Source organism: Mesoplodon bidens (assembly GCF_964165515.1).
Source record: "Mesoplodon bidens genome assembly, chromosome: 8".
NCBI classification, from domain to species: domain Eukaryota; kingdom Metazoa; phylum Chordata; class Mammalia; order Artiodactyla; family Ziphiidae; genus Mesoplodon; species Mesoplodon bidens.
In genome coordinates, this window is record NC_138165.1 from 105,856,730 (window position 1) to 105,874,696 (window position 17,967).

At 53.0% G+C, this 17,967-nt stretch overlaps 1 long non-coding RNA gene across 1 annotated transcript; it reads right to left on the bottom strand.

The window, feature by feature from the left end:
• Positions 1-1,131: 1,131 nt before the first annotated feature.
• LOC308621601 lies at positions 1,132-5,903 on the bottom strand. Its single transcript, XR_014016490.1, has 3 exons — positions 5,404-5,903; positions 2,507-2,642; positions 1,132-1,886 (listed from the first exon to the last, which is right to left on the bottom strand). It is a non-coding gene; the product is annotated as an uncharacterized lncRNA (long non-coding RNA).
• Between the last annotated feature and the right edge of the window lie 12,064 nt (positions 5,904-17,967).

A 17,967-nucleotide genomic window follows, 5' to 3' on the forward strand; every position in this document is an offset into this window, starting at 1 on the left:
AACCCCTTGTCAGGTTCTGACCTCGAGCCCCGGTGAGCCGATCAGCAGACCGGCTCCATAATTTGGGGGCCACAATGCAAAAATAAAATGAGGGGCCCCTTGTTCAAAAATGACGGTGGGACAAGGTAGGGAACAGGCCCCAGTGCTGCCCACTGAGAGTAAACTGCGAGAGTGCAAGTGACAAGCACATGGGTAAACTGAGGCAGGTGGCATGAGTCACAGAGGAGAGAGGATACGGTTCAAACCTGGAGCAGCAGAAGGTGAGGCACAAGGCACAACAGTAGCAGAAAGAGCAGCCGGTGTGTAAGGACAAAGCAGTGACCTAAATGTGGGCCTGAGAGCTGGCCCAGGCCCGCCTGGGGGACCCCTCAGAACTCAGCACTGTAACTGGGTCTTGGGACTTAAGTGACGCAGTCTATCCAGGCCTCTCAGGCTCCTCCCTCGTTATGGCACCCGTCAAAACAGGGTAACACCCAAGCCTCTCACAGTCCGTCTCCAGGGAGACACTACCACCTCCCCCTGTCCAATGGGCCAAGCCAGGCTGGACTCAGGGACATGGATTTATGAACCCAGGCCACAGACAAGCCAAGCATCGACATCCAGACCAGCTGTTGACCCTCCTGTCCCATCAAGCGAGGCATCTGCTCCATCCCTGTGAATCTTCATGTCTCTTGTCAACAGTCTGACAGCTGACTGGGGGCTCAGAGGGCAGGAGGCATCTGGCATCTCTGAAAGAGCAGCCGCAGGGCTGGCTTTCCCGGGCAGTGAAGCTCCACAGCCTGATTCTCAGTTGAGAAAGCCTGCAGTCCTCATCCTCTCCTCTGCACTGGGTGAAGCAGGCTCCATGATCCCAGATTCACACATAGGACCTGTTCAAGGATTCAGCCAGGCCCACCTCCCCACCGCCCAGGTTCCCTGGTCTGTCCCAGGTGACCCCTCGGGAATGGGCCCTGGGCCTAGGAACCAAAGCTGTTGAGCAGAACCAGCTACATAATTTATGGGGCCCAAGTGCAAAATGAAAATGCAAGGGCCCTTCTTCAAAAAGTATTAAGAATGTCAAGACAGGGACAGCAATGCATTAAACCAAGCACGGAGCCCTGTGGGACTGCACAGATTGCAGGCTCATGAAACCAGGCCAGCTGGTGTGTCCTAGACACCAAGCAAGCCTCCTTCCCGGGCACAGCCCATCTCTTCCCTCTCTCAAGGTCCATCTGTTGGCCTCTCCCCACACCGCCGCTGGCTGCTTCCAGGACCACTGTCCTAACCATCCATTCAACACAGTGTGGGCATCTAGAGGGTCCTCAAAGAGGCCCACAAGATATTATATGTTGGGGGGAGATGTACCCAGTGCTTTCTTTTTTTAAAAATAAATTTATTTATTTACTTATTTATTTTTGGCTGCATTGGGTCTTCGTTGCACGCGTGGGTTTTCTCTAGTTGCGGCGAGTGGGGGCTACTCTTCGTTGCAGTGCGCGGGCTTCTCATTGCGGTGGCTTCTCTTGTTGTGGAGCATGGGCTCTAAGCACGTGGGCTTCAGTAGTTGTGGCTCGCGGGCTCTAGAGCGCAGGCTCAGTAGTTGTGGCACACAGGCTTAGTTGCTCCATGGCATGTGGGATCTTCCCGGACCAGGGCTCGAACCCATATCCCCTGCATTGGCAGGGGGATTCTTAACCACTGCGCCACCAGGGAAGTCCCCCAGTGCTTTCTTATCAAAGGACCAAAACCACAGAACACTTCCAGAAATGCTCTGCAAATGCTGGATGTTTGATTCTCTATTTTCAGCTGAAGAACACTTGCTCTTGAAACAATACCTGAGGGTCATCTACATAAGATGATGAAATATGAAGTGTAGCGGCTGATTGATGATAATTTGGCACTGGCTAACACTAAAACAGTATACAAGAACAAAAGTCAAGGATGTGTTTGTGGCCTCCTAAGGTCTACCTCACACCCAGGATTCATCCCACTCTGTCCTCAGGGAACCAAGGGAGAGAACTTCTGCCTCAGCCCCTCTGCTTCGTCTCCACCCTGGGATCAGGGCCTGCAAGTGCCCCTGCTGGACTCCCCGCTCCCTCTGCCAGCCTCTCTGAATCCTACCCTCCTGCCAAAGTGAGTCCCCCCATGTGGGCACTATGCTGCACCATCCAGCTCCCCTGTAGCCCTGAAGGACGAGGGTGCCCCTGTGCTGGGAGTACAGGCTGCAGACGCAAGGACCCTCAGCTGTCAGCCCTCTCTGGAGATCCCCTCTACTGAAGAAAATAAAATGCCTTGGCCAAAGCCAAGATCTTCACCTGTTTAAAGCATCACTCTGTCTACAGTGAAGAGAATGGATTCACCACATGCATCACCTGCTATCGGGTACATGTTAACCCTTCTGCCTGATTGTTAGTTTTAACCTGTATTTGTGCGAGATAACGTGTCTGCTGCTTGAGGTTGGAACCCAGCCCTTGGACTGTTTGGATCCTTGCATGGCCTTGCACTGAGTAGGTGCTCAATAAATATTTACAGATCGCAATCAGCTGACACTCCTGTTTCTGCAGTGATCTCCAGGAGTCTTGTTTCTCAGACCAGCATCAGTAGCACTTGGGAGCTAGTAGGAAATATGCAGTCCCAGGCCCCACGCAGGCCTCCTCAATCATAATCTGTAATTTAACAAGATATCCCAGAAATTCAGATACATGGTAAAATTTGAGAAGCACTTCTGGCGAGTAGAATAACTAGAGGGCTAGATGAGGAGGTGTGGGAAGTCGGAAGTGAGGCAGGAGGCGATCTCGGGTGCATACAGAGGGCTCACCTGGGGAGTCTCCCTTAAGAGTGGCGATCACCCTGAGTCACTGAGTCTGAGAAGAGACGGGACCAGTAATAAAGCTAACTCTCGGGTGCTTTCTATGTGCCAGACACTGGTTTCTCAACCTTTTACAGCCAATAACTACTTTAGTTTGCACAACAGCCCTATAACGTGGTACTATTAGGATCATCGTGTCCATATTGCAGATAGAGAAACCGAGGCCCTGTGCGGTTGAGATTATTCCAGAATCTTCAGCAGGTACACACATTTGGCTGTACCTGGTGTTTAGGGCAGGGTCTGCTCTGATTGGTCGCTGACTGTCCCACCGGTTATTCAATGTTTTGAACGTCGCCCTGGTTACACAGCTGGATGGAAGAGGCAGGATCCAAATCAGCCCGCTATGCTGGAGCCACGCTCCAAACCAACATCCTCTATCCATCTAGTGCCGTCACCACCCAGAAACAGCACACCTCAGGGACGAGTAATGTGTGTCAAAGTTAAGCTGTAAAGAACAGTATAAATGCCAAATGGATTCCTCCGGGGCAGAAGTGAGAGAAGACTGTTAAAGATGGAGAAGCTGGACTGTGAGAGGGAAGATGATGTGGGGAAGCAGAATTCTGCTTGCTCAAGGGGGTAACTGAGGCAAGAAGGAAAAGCCTCCCTAAGTGGAGCCCCAGGATCAGCCCACGGAGGCTCTAACTTGCCAGAGACCGTCAGGCACTAAGCAGGTTAGCTCGGGTGTGTCCTCACGGAATAACCGAGCTCTCCTGATATCGACCACCAGGGGGCGCTGCTCCCCAGCCTTCGTCCCACTGGACCCCACCTGCTCTCTGGAAACTAGGACTTCGAAGGAGTCCTAGTGAGCAAGCACCAGGACTTTGAGAAGTGGGAAAGGAGGGAAGGCAGATGTAACGGGTACTTATACCACTTTCAATCCCAATACACCCCTATGGAGAAGCTCTTGTTCCCACTTTACAGATGAGGAATTTGAGGCCCAAAGACGTTAGATAAGATCCCCCAAACCAGGAAGTTAGGTAGAGGTCGAGCTGGGTCATTTGATTCCAATCTCAGTTCCCAAGGGGACCACAGGTGGATGCCAGCTCATTTGACCCTGTCCTGTCGTTGGTGTACCTGCTTCTATTGACCTTGTATTCTGAGAGGTGACTAGAAATCCTACCACAACTGTATTCCCACAATTACAACAGCCAGGCCTCATAAAGGCAGTCTTCTTGAACTTGAACTTTTTGAGGTGGTGGGCTCCTGCTTCATTGCCCTCTGGCCTTCAAGAACCCTCACCTGCCACCCCAGCCGAGCAGCCTCCCCATTCAGGCAGAACCTGAGGTCTCTTCTGCTCCAGAATCTGGCTCTGGGTCCCTAGAACCATGTCCTGTTTTACATCCCCTCCCCACACCAGGGACCCCATGGGTTCAGCTTTTGCCCCCTGGCACCCCACAGCAGGCAGAAGCACAAATAAACAAGTGGACATTTGAGCCTGTGGCTGGGGCCAAACCAGGCACCAAGGTTTTTTCTCAGCTCCCACCAACTCCTTTTATGGCCTCTGGGTCCAGTTCCTTCTTCATAATAAGTCATAACTGGAAAAGGCCTCAGGAGTCACTGAGTCCAACTTGCGCCAACACTTTCCTTTTCTAAAGAGGAAAAAAAAAGTATGCCTCCCGGTCTCCAGGCGGGTTCCTAATACCAGGACAGGGCAGGAAGCGTCCTGAACGGGAAGGAAACTCCAGCCCTGAGACGGGACCTGGGCACGCACCTGTAATGTAGGGGGAAGGGGGGACCCTAACCTCGGCTTCTTCTACGGCCCTCCTCCCCAGCTCCTGAGGTTGTCACCTGCCCTGGAGACCGCCTAACGAGCATCTAATCCGCCCCCCTCGGTAGGACGCTTTCCTTCCCTCTGTCCTGGGAGCTGGGGGCAGCTCACGTATCTGGCAGCACGGGCGTGTAAGTGATCATGTGTGTGAGCCGCCACACACGCGTCCGCGCCATTGCCGGGGGGGGGGGGGGGGTCTGTGCACGCCCCCTAGGGGCCGGCCACCACCCATTGCCGCAGCTGCGAAGTGGCCGTGCGCAGCCGCGTGTACCCGGAGCGCACCAGCCTCGCCACCCTCCCGTCCCGGCCGAGAGCACGGGGTGTGTTGGCTGGCAGGCTGGCGCGGAGCACCCGGAGCCAGGGCGCTTCTGGTTCTCGGTCCCCGGGCCTCCCCTTCCCGCCTGACATTTTCTGTTTTCCCGGGCCTCCCCTCCGCCTGCGAGGAGCGCTCCGGGGCGGGGTCCGAGAGCAGCCCCGCCCGGGCCAGCCGGCGAAGGTGGCAGGGCTGCCTGGCGCGCGCCGCCCCTCCCTGTCGCCCCCGCCCCCGCCCCGGCGCCCCGATGGGTTTTTCCATGACTGCATCCGGCCCCGGGCCGTCTTTGTTCCCGCCATCCCCGGCCGTGCCTGCGAGCTGGACCGCCTCTCTCCCGCGCGCCGGGGTTTTTCCAGGGCTCAACTGGGGCACTGTGGAGCCGCCTCCCCGCCCCCGGCCTCCTGCGCCCCGGCCGAGCTGCGGCCCCCGCGCGACCCCGAGATCCCCTGCAGGGAGCCGAGCTTTCTCCATACCCACCGCTCCGTCCGTCCTGTCCCCGCCGCCAAGGCCCGCAGCCCATGAGCCCTGTATTTGGGCGCAAAGTTGACCGTCAGCCCTGGCGCTCCCGCGCTTCTTGAGGCGCTCTTGGCGCCCCGAGCCCCTCCCCGGCTTCACGGTGGGGGGCGAGGGTCAGGTGTCTGCAGAGCCGGGCCGCCTCTGCCTCCAGGTTGTGTTAGGGCCTCACATTTCTCCCAAGGGGCAGGCGGCGCAGGGGGGCACCCAGGGGCGCGCACACGGTCCGTCACAGCCTGAGGTCGCCATGTGTGCTCGCCGTCCCACCGCGCGCCGGCCGCTCCCGGGCAGAGACTCTCCCGCCCCCGCGGGAAAATGGGCACACTCGTGGGCAGTACGCGCTCCAGAGCGCGGGGGACTCTGTGCTCCTGGAATCCCCTCCCCGCCCCCCGAAAGGAAGGGGAGATAGGCAGAAAAGGGGAGGTGGGAGATGGGGGGGGTTCGAGGGAGTGAGGACAGGCACGCAGTCTCCGTGTGCCCCGTGGGGACTGTGTGTCTGCAGCCCGATCCTGCACTGAGCTGCGTTCATTTCGTATGTGTCTGCGAACCAGCGGAGCCTCCCAGCTATTACCCTGACATGTTGGCGGGAAAAGTGTAAGAAACACGGTGTTTGCTTCCGAGTGAGGTTTGCTAAGCCCTGCCAGAGAAGCCAGACTCCCAGCGTGGCCTCCAGCCTGGGGTACAGGGGTGAGGGGGCGTCTGGGCAGCGGAAGGGGTCCTGGATTAAGAGGGTGTCTGGCTCTGTGGGGTTTTTGGACTCCCTGGCTGGTCCCCTCCCCACATCCCGGCAGGAGGCAGCCTCACATGGCTAAAGATCAGGGGATGAGGGTGAGAGAAGGGTGCAGGGTAAGGGACCCCCAGATCCATGGAAGCCCAAAGCCACCTCGCTGTGGAGAGTGGGAGGGAGCGTCCCCAGAGTCCTTTGAGTGCCAACTCCTTTCCCCCCTCCCTGGTGCATTATCTTGTTTCCTAAGCAGTCGAGGGGGAGCCCAACTGTTCCGAAAGGGCGCTTTCTCCAGGTTTGTCTTTGTCAGCTGTGCCCGCTCTTTCCCTCTGTCCAGCCCCTTCCCCTCTTCTCTACTCTCAGAGGCTGAACTTTGCCCACCCCTACTCACTAGTCATCCCCGTACCAGGAAGTCTTGGTCCCTGGGCTCCCTCCTGCTCAGGGGTTAGCTCAGGTGCTCTTGCCCTTATGGAGTTGGTAGAAAGTTCCAGAAGCTGAGGTAGAGCCCCTTGCCCTGCACCACAGGGTTTCTACCTGTCCTTGGCCCTTGGCCGGGGTCAGCAGTGGGGACAGCAGGTTAGAAAGAGAATCCTCTAGCACTGGCATTCTGTTTGCTTCTCCTTTGTCCTCAGTTGTCTTGTCCACCACTGACCCTTCAATCTCCATGTTCTTGCTCAGGTTGAGAATCTTAGGCCCTGGTCTTAACCATTACCCCTCAGTTTTCCCATCTATAATCTGGGGGTAATAATGGTGCCTACCCCCCCGAGTGGTTATATGGGTTAAATGAATGTATATGAATTTCATGTATGTAAAGAGCCTGGCATATAGCAGATACTAAACAAACATTTGCTATCGTTATTGGATGTTAAGCGACTTGTCCAAGGTCACACAGTCAGTGGCTAAACTTGATGCCAACCCAGGTCACCTGACCTCAGAGCCTAGGCTCTCATACTGTGTTAGTGAAATTTTGCCCTAACAGAATCGGGAAACAGTATTTATGTACGTAGCTCATATGTAACGTAGGGGAAAACAATAGTTGCTGGGGGTTAGGAGACATTTTTTCAGGGAAGGGCCATATTCATAACAGTAATGTGTGACCTAGTTCCCACTTTATGGCTGTTAAATTTGTTTTATGGGTTTTTTTAGTTATGTGTGTCAATTGAGAAATTTATGACAATCAGATAATCACCTTGCTGGGGGAAAAGTCTAGGTCTTTCCAGCAGTAATATGAATCCTATAATGTTTTGTCATTTCATATTTATCAACTTGTTTGTGCCCAACATTGTAGGAGATGCCGTGGAGCCAGGGGGAGCATTCTTAGCAGAAAGAGCGCTCACTTCACTGTCTTCTTGGGGAAACAGTATGTATGTCTGTGTGACATGACACCCTTAATTGCCAAAAGGAGTAGTTTAATTAACCAATGGTTACTATCTGATGAGGACTTGCAGGGGACAGATCGGCGGTAGCTCCATGATCCTTCTTCCTGGTTCATGCCCTGAATGTGGGAGGGAGGCATGTACGTGTGGGACTTGTTCTAACCAATAAAATAGGGCAAAGTTGATGAGAGGTGTGATTGTGTGCATGTGATTATGTTACACAAGATTGTAACAACCGTCTTGCTAGGATACCTTCTTCCTTGCTGGCTTTGAAGAAGTGAGCTGCCATGTTGTGGACTGCCTACAGAGAGGGTAAGATACTGAGATACCAGCTGACACCAAGCAAGAACCGACACCTGTAAAGCACTGAATTCTGCCAACAACCATGTGAGCTTGCAAGCAGATTCTTCCCGTCAAGCCTCAGATGAGACCCCAGCCCTGGCCAACACCTTCACAGAAGCCCTGCAGAGGAGCTCAGACTCCTGTGAGAAACTGTGAATAGTAAATATGTACTGTCTTAAGACGCTATGTTTGTGTTTATGTTGTTATACAGCAACAGAGAACTAACACATGATCTACTGGGTGAAGAGTCCTCCATGGGACTGTTAGGGGGCATGAAAAAGTATAAGGAACCCAGCACTTCAGGAGCTTCCCGGCAGTCAAGGTGATAAAGGAAACACAGCACGATTCCACCACTGGACAAATGTTTCTGAAGAGGCAACTTGGCTCCTGATTCTAAGCAGAATTTGTCATATGGAACAGTAGAATGTATGACCAGAGCATAGAGTCTGTAGGGTCTGGACCTACCTTTAGTTCAAGATCCTTCTTCATCCTGCCTGACCTCCTGGGACACCATGCCCTCCCATTCACTACCCTCTTCCTGGACTGCCCTTCTTCCTTTTCTGCCTGTTGACTCCTACACTCAAGGACCAGCTTGGTCCTGTGGCTTCTACTGTGAAGCCTTCTTCAGTTCCCTAGCAGAATTAACTGCTTCCTCCTGATTTCCCAAATGTTTGTTGTCAAAGGCATTATGTCATATTATTCATTTCTAATTATGTATTGAGCACCTACTAAGTGTTAGGCCTCCTGTTAGGTGCAAGAGATACAGTCACAAATACAGCACAAGGCTGTCCTTGGGGCCTACAGCCTGGTGGTGGCATGGCTGTCATGGGCCCATCTGCTCTTCCACTTGGGGCCAGGCCCTCTCTGTGTCCTTAGAGCTCAACACAACACACAGCAGCCCTAAGTCTCAATGTTGGTTAAGTGAGTGACCGAGGCTAGGCAGGTCTTCCTCTGATTATCTCCTGATGGATTGCCAGCCTCCCCTCTTGACAGGCTTTGGGGGATGAGTTAACTATGAAATATGCCCCCAGAGAGCTGAAGCTGTTGGATATTATGATTTAGTGATGTCCATGGGAACTCAACATTCAGCATGTTGACAGAGAATGTCAGCAGAAACTGACTTAGTTTACCTGTAATTGATGTGGGGCTTTGGGGGCTGATGGTAATTAATCAGTAGGTTCAGCAGCATTTTAAGCTTGTCAATTCTCAGCAGTATGGAAGGAAATAGCGGACATCCTGTGCCAGTGATAAGAGATTTATGCATCTAATTTATCTTAAAAAATGAAGGTCTTGGGAATTCCCTGGCGGTCCAGCGGTTAGAACTCCGTGCTCTCACTGCGGAGGGCCTGTGTTGAGTCCCTCATCGGGGAACTAAGATCCCACAAGCCTCACGGCGCAGCCAAAAAAATTAATTAATTAAAAATAAATTTAAGGGACTTCCCTGGTGACGCAGTGGTTGAGAATCCGCCGGCCAACGCAAGGGACATGGGTTCGAGCCCTGGTCCGGGAAGATCCCACATGCCGCAGAGCAACTAAGCCTGTGCGCCACAACTACTGGGACTGCGCTCTAGAGCCCGTGATCCACAACTACTGAGCTCGTGTGCCACAACTACTGAAGCCTGAGCGCTCTAGGGCCCGCATGCCACAACTACTGAGCCCAGGTGCAGCAACTCCTGAAGCCCGTGCTCCACAACAAGAGAAGCCACCGCAATGAGAAGCCCGCACACTGCAACAAAGAGTAGCCCCTGCTCGCCGCAACTAGAGAAAGCCCGCACACAGCAACGAAGACCCAACGCAGCCAAAAATTAAATAAATTAATTTTAAAAATAAAAAATGAATGTCTTTAGCAGCAAGTTAAAAAGAAAGGGGGCCAGGGACTTCCCTGGTGGCGCAGTGGTTCAGAGTCTGCCTGCCGATGCAGGGGACACACGTTCGTGCCCCGGTCTGGGAAGATCCCACATGCCGCGGAGCGGCTGGGCCCGTGAGCCATGGCTGCTGAGCCTGCGCGTCCGGAGCCTGTGCTCCGCAACGGGAAGAGGCCACAGCAGTGAGAGGCCCGCGTACCGCAAAAAAAAAAAAAAAAAAAAAAAAAGAATCCGCCTGCCAATGCAGGGGACATGGGTTCAAGCGCTGGTCCGGGAAGATCCCACATGCCACGGAGCACTAAGCCCGTGTGCCACAGATACTGAGCCTGCGCTCTGGAGCCCGCAAGCCACAACTACTGAAGCCTGCACACCTAGAGCCTGTGCTCCACAACAAGAGAAGCCACCGCAATGAGAAGCCCGCGCACCGCAACGAAGAGTAGCCCCCTCTCGCCACAACTAGAGAAAGCCCGTGGACAGCAACGAAGACCCAACGCAGCCAAAAATTAATTAATTAATTAATTAATTAAAATAAAGTAAATAAAATAGAAAAAGAAAGGGGGCCAAGTAGTGGCCCTGTTAGTCCTTGTTGCTCGTTACCACCCTTAGGTGTTTATAAGGTGGGATATTCAATTCCCTGGTAACTAGTGGCAGCCCTTATTGACAAGACTTCAAAAGGGGCTGCCTGCCCACACCCTCAGGTGGAGTTTGGAAATGTCTCAGGAACATGGAGGGCGCAGACGGCGGCATTCGGGTGTTGCCACGGGGAGCAGCCCACTCCATCCTCCCACTGGCCCTCCCCTAATTTCCTGGCCATCGCAGGCAGTGTATGGTCCCCTTGTGCTCAGTCTCCTGAGAGCCTCCTTTCCCAAGTATCCAGCCCTCAGGGAAGGGCGGGACGCTGCCTCCAGTTCCCCCATCAGCGGGGTCCTGCCCGCCTTTTCTAGGGCTGCCCACCAGGTCCTGCCTCTTGCTGCATCTCGGATGGATTTTCCTGCCTGTGGCCCATCCTTGCACCTGGGGCCTCCATTATCTCTGCTCAGAATTTCCAAGCCACTGCAAAGTCCTCCACTGGGAACCTCCACTCCCCACACCCCGCCTCCCGACACTGACCGGGGCCTCTAGGGGCCTTTTTGCAGTGTGACGAGGTTCCTGGAATCTGCCTGGAGCTGTGCTTCATTCCCTGGCACTTGTTTACCGCAGCTTCCCCCAGGGAGCTGTGGGAGCCTTTTCCCCTGTGTGGAGGAACCTGTCTCTACTTGTTTCCTCACTGCCCCAGTGTGCCTTCCTTCCCTCCTGGGCAGAGCTGTTGTCCCCTTTTAAATTAAGCTGCAGGAGAGGTGGTCTTGGGAATGACCTAAAAAGTTGCCCCTCAGCCCCATAATCTAAAAGCTCCTCCTGTGAACCTTGTATCCTTTTTTATCAGGTCTCCGCCTCCCCCATCCTCCCTGGAGCTGCACCATCTGGGGTGTCCTATCTTCACACCCATTTTTCTGATCCTTGGGATTTGATGACCCGAATTTTGGCCTGACATCTTGGCTGTGGGTCCCCTCTCAGGCTTGGCATGAAGTTCTAGAAGGACTGCCCGCTCCACACTCTGTCCATCCTCAGGGCCCTGCCTCTCCTCCATGCCCCAGGATGTTGCTCCACTGAGGCCACTGTGATGACACATCTCCAGGCTCTGATGTCTTCCTCAACCAGACAGCTCAGCCCAGACAGTTTCCAGCTGATGGTATGGGATTCATAAACACTGTAGGAAGTCTTTATTGTTAAAAAAGAAAGAAAATTCTCTTTTAAAAAAATAGTGATGCACATGATAAAAAATTCAAAAAGCAAAAAAGAAACTCTCTCTGCTACCCTTGCTCTCCAATCCCACCCTGCACAGGTAACTATTTTGGGTTTCTTGTTTCTTCCAAACATTTTTTAAGCACTATTCTCCCCACCGCCCAGGCCACCCAACAGAATGGCCTGATTTGTAGTGTTTGCCAGTTTTCCTGGTATAAATACTCCCACCGTCGCTGACGTCAAGCTACTAATGTGATGTCGGTGAATGTGGAGTTGAGAAGAAATGCACACGATTGGTGAGGGATGAGAGCCACCTCCAGCTTGCCACTGTAAAGTTATGTGCACATCATCAAACACACAGCCAGACGCACACAAAGGTGTCTTACATTACATTACATTACACCTTGCTTCTTACATTGTATTGTACCTAACCAACTTCTCAGTAAGATGAAGCCACGTATAACAAGCACCACAGTGGAACGGATGTCTCCGACCCACCTACTCCCCATATAAGACTAAAGGTTGGGAAGGTCTGTCCTAGAGTCATTGAGAAGTGCGTGTGGCAGAAAACTATGTAGGGTCATGAGGTAAATTAGGGGGTAAGTGATTTTAAGAAGCTAATTAGTGGAATGTCATTTCTGAAGAATAAAAACTTTGTTTTGAAGAAACAATATCTTGATTTCTAATCGAGTAATTAGGAGTTAATTCAAGACAGGATTTAGACTGCTCTGCCAGGAAAAAAAAAAATCTTCACCTAACTCCTTTTAAAACTTCAAATGGGGCTTCCCTGGTGGCTCAGTGGCTAAGAATCCGCCTGCCAATGCAGGGGACACAGGTTCGGGCCCTGGTCCAGGAAGATCCCACATGCCGCAGAGAAACTAAGCCGGTGCGCCACAACTACTAAGCCTGCACACTAGAGCCCGCGAGCCACAACTACTGAAGCCCACGCACCTAGAGCCCGTGGTCTGCAACAAGAAAAGCCACCGCAATGTGAAGCCCACATATTGCAACCAAGAGTAGCCCCGCCCCCCTCGCTGCAACTAGAGAAAGTCCTCACTCAGCAACGAAGACCCAACGCAGCCAAAAAAAAAAAAAACTTCAAATGATCAAATTTCCCAACCAGAGAGAATTCAGGAATCTACAAAACCTGGAGAGCGGAGCCTAATGAGAGAGATCACAGGCAGATGTGTGACCGTGAACTTCCCGGGTCCTCTTCAGAAGCCATGGACAGCCCAGGCTGACATCCTCAAATGATCCACCTTGGTGGCTGCCCAGGACCCCCTCTGAGCTCCACTACGAAACATTTGTTTTTAGACAAGCACTTGAGAAGGGGATTTCGACTCTGGGTTTCTGGTGACTCCCTCTGTGGTTGGCCTGTCACTCTGCCTCCTGGCACCTCTGTCAGGCATTTTGAGTTCCCAGCAGCCTTTGTCACAAGGAGGATAATTAGGACTGGTGTCCACCTGGGCTCTTGGTCTGGGTTATTCTCCGAAAGGCTGCTTCTCATGGACAGCTGGAACGGTTTTGTGTACCCTTCAGGTGACAGAAGCTGACTCATGGGATGCCTGCCATGCTGGCCTCTGTGAACCCCTCCTCTCCCGTCTTAATCCCGGGAGTGGTCGGACAACAGAGCACAGGGTTGAGCATTAGAAGCGCAAACAATTAGTTTATAGGAAAGGGATCGTTTCTCATGCCGTCTCATGCTTAGAACTGAGCAAGGGACTCATTCCGAATGCTAAAATGTGCAGGTGTCAGGGTCCCTAGACTCGTCCCACCGGCCATTGTTCTGCAGCAGGTTATGCTCTGCTGACAGGTCTCTGGGTTCCCTGTGAAGCAGGTGATAAGCCCCCTTGGGAAGCAATCCTCTGGGCCCCATCTTTTCCAGGGATACATCTCGGGCAAAGCCATCGCCAATGGGCATAGGGGGATATACAACATGGGCATATACAGCTAACAGGTATACACAAAGTTCAAAAGACTGTCAGGTTGGAACCAGATAGCTAAGAAATCTCTTTGGCTTAAGATAGCTCCCTGAGGTCAATGGCATTTCAGTCTGTTTAGGGAGCGGCAGGAGGAGAGATGGGTCATTATGAGGGCCAGGTAATCAGAGATGACCTCCCTGTGGTGAGCGAGCCTGCTACTTTCACTGGATCTTAAGAGCAGGGGCAGGGGTGACGGGGTTAAAAACCTAGAAGGGAGGGAGATTTGGTATCTAAAAGCCACAGGCTGATAAAGAAATGAGGCTTGTCCTGGGAAGAAATGTCAGCCTTTGGATTTATTCCTCCATCCTGCCACTTTCCAGGATACAGTTTTCATTCATTGGCAGGTATGTGTTTCAGAATACCCTTGGGGACAGGAAACATATGGCCATTTATTTTTTTGGCGTTTGGGCCTGATTTACTCGCATCTTCAGTGTTAGACATGCCTCATTCATCTAGGCTGAAGGGTAGTAATGCAGAAGACTTCACTCCTCCCAGCAGGAGCCTCGCTGCACATCCACGGCCTTGCCTCGGTGGGGATAGCAGAGCTTCAGGACCGTACCTGGGAAGGCTCTTCCAGGGCTGGCGCAGATGAAACTCCACAGAGAGGGAATCTGGGGGGGCTGGGGGCGGGCAGCAGGGCACAGAAGGCCCTGGGTGGATGGTCCTTCACTCAAGATGGAGGAAAGGTCCCAGCTGCATAACAGTCAACAACAGACTGGGAGCAAAAGAGATCGACTGGAAATATGGAAGGAAAACTCATTTTTTTAAAAAGAGTAAATGTGAAAAACACAGATGCTACTGAGGAAGGGGGGAAATGGATTCTTTTAAACACAGTTGCCAGGAGGTACTGGGGACTGCATAGCAGTCCTAGTAAACTGAGAGTGTGTATAGCACATGCCATCCGCCCCCTCCACGGTTCTCCCACAAAGGTCTTTGGCACAGGTGCTCCAGAAAACAAGTACAAAGATATTACTCTTGGTGGTAGATACAGATGTTTATCCATATTACATTTTTGTACCTGTGGTGGGCTGAATAATGGCCCCCGGAGATGTCCATCCATGTCCTAGTCCCCAGAACCTATGAATATGTTGCCCGATATGGTTAAAGGGACTTTGCATATGTGATTAAGTTGAGGATCTTGCAATAAGGAGATTATCCTGAATCACCCGAGTGGGCCCAGTGTAACCACAGGGGTCCTTAGAAGATGGAGGCAGGAGAGTCATCAGAGCCAGCAAGAAAGGACAGGACAGTGGAAGAAGAGGGTGGCGGGATGTGCTCTGAAGGTGGACGAGGGGCCCAGAGCTGAGGAATGAGGAAGATCCCTAGAAGCTGAAAAAAGCAAGAAAACAGATTCTCTCCTGAAGGCTCCAGAAGAACACAGCACTGCCAACACCTTAATTTTAGGCTCCTGAACCTCTGGAGCTGTAAGAGAACAAATCTGTATTGTTATAAGTCACTAAATTCATGGTAACTTGGTATGGCAGCAATAGGAAACTAATCCAGTACTTCGGGGGTGGGGGATGTTTCGTAATTCAAAAATTTGTTTGTTTTCATTTTATGATGCTAAGTTAGGAGACTGGTGATAAGGCCGAAGCCCTGTCTTCCTGTCCCTCCCCCTTCACGGGAGATAGAGCTATTTGGGAACCTTGTCAGGTGAGGCCAAGCTGTATCTCAAGTGGGCTCTGGGGTTTCTGGAAGGCCTGGTTGTCCAAACATGTGCAGGGCGCTGGGGGGAGATGCACCCCAGGAGAATGTCTGGAGCTGCTCTCTCCCTCCCCCAAAGCTGCTGGAAGCTCACAGAAGTGTGAAGGTGACTGCAGAGGTGAACTGAGGGGCTTTGCACAAGGAGCTCCCCAAGACACTCCCGGCCCTTTCATCCACCTCCTAAAGAGGCCATGGATGGTTTGGGGTCCAGCCCATGTCTCAGGGCTTTGCCTGGGAGTGGAGAGTCCAGATGTTGGATGGCCAGGCCCTCTTCCAAGGCCAAAGCACTTCTGCCCCTATGGGGGAGGGGAATGAACAGCACTGTGCCAACAGGAGCCTCCACCCCCTTGACCTGGGTCAGTGCCTCCCCGGGAGGATGCGGCAGGAGGGATGCAGCCTGGGATCAGCCTGTTGCAGGTGTGATGTACGGTATTCAGGCAGGGAGCCCATCGGATGAAGCAGCTGGGCTGCAGAGGGAAGAGACTGAAAGGAGAGAGGGTTTAAAGGCATGTAAGGATCCAGAAAGAGTTGATGATTTTCAGGAAGAGGAACACCTGTATGCATTTGTGTGCATGTGTGTGCACAGATGCACACACAGAGGCCCAGAGTGAGGGGCTGCGGAGGGGAGAGCAGCTGAGAAGAGACAGGGGTGGTCGAGGCCGCACGCTGCCAGGGAGGCTACAGGGTCCAGATCTCAGCACAGGCAGAAGAGCGGCCTTGGTGGGAAGAAAGATGGCTCTTCTCTCTCCGGATCTGGGAACTAGGTAGCAGATCCATGGACAAGGGTCGGAAGGACACCCCACCTGCCCGGAGTTACCCTGGGGTGGGACTGGGGGAGGGGGAGGGTAAAGGAGCATCACTCCCTCTGGATCACCTGAATTGCTTTGCAATAACGATGTGCTCCTCCATTACTTGTGAAATTAAAAATAAGCTTAAATAGATTAGACCCTCTGAGCAGCACGGACAGTAAGCGCCAGTTGTTCAGAGAAGGGTCAAGCAGGTGCCAGACTCACCCAGGGGGTGAGCTGAAGGGTGGATTTTGACCAGGTGAAGGGGCACCTGGGGGGAGAGCTGACGAGTAAAGGGAAGGTGTGCCGGGTCGTGAAGGTGGCAAGACCCCCATGGCCTGAGGGGGGTCCCTGTTGGAGAGGAACTGGCCACTGAGGTGATGCAGGCCACTGAGCAGCTGCTTCAGAGTCTCTGGGAGGCTTGTTTACAAGCAGAGACACCAGGGAGTTCCCTGGCGGTCCAATGGTTAGGACTCGGCGCTTTCACTGCCAAGGGCCCGGGTTCAATTCCTAGTCGGGAAACTAAGATCCCACAAGGCACGGGGCGCAGGCACGGGGCGCAGAGACACCACACACACACACACACACACACACACACACACACACACACACACACACACACACACACACACACACACACACACACACACACACACACACACACACACACACACACACACACACACACGAGGCCTGGCAGGGGCTCGGAATTCCTGTTTGTTTAATTCCTCCAGTGATTCTGATGGTAATGGTAATGGGTCCACCTCTGTAAGGATTCTGCTGAGGGTGGGCGCAGGGGTCCAAGGTCTCACCCCGCACCCCAGACCAGGGCAGCTCAGCATTTTTGTTTTGCATGGGGGGCAGCCAAAACCTGGGTCTATGGCTAAAAATAAAGTGTGAACACCGCTAGGCTAGAATAAGAGAATGGAAGTCGTTGTGTCACTTTGAAGTAAATTGGACTGTACTGGGCACCAGCACATTTCTGAGCAGCCAGGCAACACTTGAGATAGCGTGGGCCCTAGGGGAGGAGGGCCAGGATGCAGAGGATGAGGGGGAAAGAAACGGCCAGGCCAAGAGACATTTTAGGAGAAGAATCAGAGGAAATGACTGACTGTTGGGGATGCAACAGTCATCAAAGGGCAGTGAGAAAGATGAGCCCTAGGCCTGCGCCTCAGAGCTGGGCTTGGTCAGGCAGAGCCGTCCAGAGGCAGCCATATTTTGGGGAAGATTCCAAGTTAGGGGATGACAGGGAACAGCAGTTCAAACCCTAGGCCAGGGTAAATCTGCTCTCACGGCCACCTTGAGGATGCAGCTGTGCTGATGGGGAGAAGGTCTCTGGAGAGTCCTGGCCGTATTAGGGAGCTCCAGGAGGACAGTGGGAGGAGGGAACTCAGGGAACTCACAGAGGAAAGTTCGGGTGATGGGGCAGCTTTTCCATAAAAGGGTTTCTCTGTGTTCTCTTTCCTTTCCAAGAGACCTTCACCGTGGGAAGGCCTGGGACAGCCCAGCACCACGATGACAGCAGGGTGGCTGATAGGAGGGGCAGAGGGTGTGAGACGCTAATGCAGCCTATTAACCCCATCGCCTCCTGTAAAGGACTTCTCACCCCAGCAGAGGGCTCAGCATCACGGCTCCAGTTACTGGTAATCCAACCGCCAAGCTTCTTCCCAAGAGCCTCCCTCCTGCTCTTCTGGCAACTTCCCTCCCCACAACCTCCTTGCCCATCTCATGGGCTTCATTCAACCCAAGGTCCCACACACGTCAGGGCAGGAACTGAAGAGGAAGACCCTTTCCACAGACGACGGGACCAGGGAGGGGCCGAGTTAGCCCTCAGGTTCACCCTGGCTCAGAATATTTATCAACTGAATTTTTCGTTAAGATAGTGAAATACAGGATCATGTTCTGGCACACGTGTTCAGAATTTAAATAAATGTAACATAAAACAGGCCCAGGAGTATTGGGTAT